The sequence below is a fragment of the Echinops telfairi genome, unplaced genomic scaffold, assembly GCF_000313985.2.
Source record: "Echinops telfairi isolate 266 unplaced genomic scaffold, ASM31398v2 ScPeMD7_1;HRSCAF=3_0, whole genome shotgun sequence".
NCBI classification, from domain to species: Eukaryota; Metazoa; Chordata; class Mammalia; order Afrosoricida; family Tenrecidae; genus Echinops; species Echinops telfairi.
The window spans coordinates 43,553,031-43,554,559 of record NW_022103896.1 but is presented as its reverse complement, the minus strand read 5'-3'; the positions used below and the strand labels follow the sequence as shown (position 1 = coordinate 43,554,559).

General features: G+C 43.5%; 1 pseudogene; it reads right to left on the bottom strand.

The window, feature by feature from the left end:
- Positions 1 to 236: 236 nt before the first annotated feature.
- LOC101652028 lies at positions 237 to 1,017 on the bottom strand (annotated as a pseudogene).
- Positions 1,018 to 1,529: the final 512 nt, after the last annotated feature.

Below are 1,529 nucleotides of genomic sequence, written 5' to 3'. Positions count from 1 at the left end.
CTGAGGGAAGTGAAGATGCCAGGACTTGGGTCGGTACATCTTAGTCCTCGAGGGAACATCCTTGTTTTTCACTTGCCCAAACTTTGTTAAAGAAAAAAAGCTATGATTGTAAATATCTAGAACATAGTCTATTTTCTGTGATTTGTCCCTCGAAAATGTGACATTTGATTTCCAAACACATACCAGAAGTGTACAACGGTCCCCAACCGTACCAAGCCGGTGAGAAGCTGAAGTGTTCATCTTCCAACTTTGCCCAGTCTGTGGTCTGTCTTTGGATCTGCAATAATCGACTGAACAGCGACGATGGCTTCATGGATTTTTGTCTGTAGCTCTCTGAGTTCTTCTATATGCAGCAATCAGAGCATCTGAGCAGCTTCATTAAGAACTGTATCTCCCGTGTCAAAACAAGACTATGCTTGTCTAAAGCAACAGGCACGCCCTCTTTTGTCTGATGAGATTTAGCAACTGCATCCTGTGTCAGGCTCCGGAACCAAAATTCAAGTTGCCTTTAGCATTATCAGGTAACCATCATGGCCCTAAATCTGAAGAAGGTTAGCCAAAACCATTACACCAGCCTTGAAATCAGGGTTATTTACATCCAAGTTGACCAGTGGCTCAGCATTTAAAAAAAAAATCATTTTATTGGGGGCTCCTACAATCAGCATTTTTAGCTGCATGGTCAGCATTTTTTTTTGCATTCACAGGAACTGGGTCCTTGGGTCCTTGTGTTTTTCAGCATTATCTCCATATTTGAGTCTAACAGCTAAGCCAAGAAGCCAGTCAACTGCTTGTCGACCTTGAATCTTGAAAGGACAGTTAACATCTTTGCGATGCTTTTCTAAGAACTTGGGCCAATCGCTGCTGCGGATGTTTCTTAAATTCTCTCTGTCTTCAATCTTGTACTGTCTGATTTCCTGGTCTTCAAGCCACACAGTGAAATTTCTGAATTGTTTCATCTTTGCAGTTGAAGCCGACAGGGTTGTGATAATCAAGGGCTGGCAGCTTGCGTGGAAACATGGCCCCGGCTTCCCGCAGTGGTCCCCGCGCTGCAGCAGGGAGACTGGAGGGGAGGTGAGGAAGAGCGGGTGGCGCAGGCATCCACGACGCGGCGAGAGGGCCGCTGTTCGCTGTTGTAACGAGGTCTTGTGCAGTCGATTTACCCAATGGTCAACATTGATTATGGGTCTAAGCAAGATGGAATCATTGACAACTTTTATCAGTTGATCTTGATAAAAGATAAACTTTATATTTTGTTTGGTGATTAAAAAAAAATAGATACAAATATGGGTTTCTTCCACTTGGTTGGCTGGAATTACTATATGACTAGCAGCTTCACTCTTTGGTATATATCAAAAAGAAATCAAAGTAGTGACTCAGACAGATGCTTGTTTGAGGCTAAGCCGAAAAGTACTGCTACAAAATCATAGGCACCTTAGATGCCGGGCAGTGTAATATAAGACATAATAATAATTTATAAATTATAAAGGGTGCATGGGGGAGGGGGGCAGAGGAAGGGAGGGGAAGGGGGG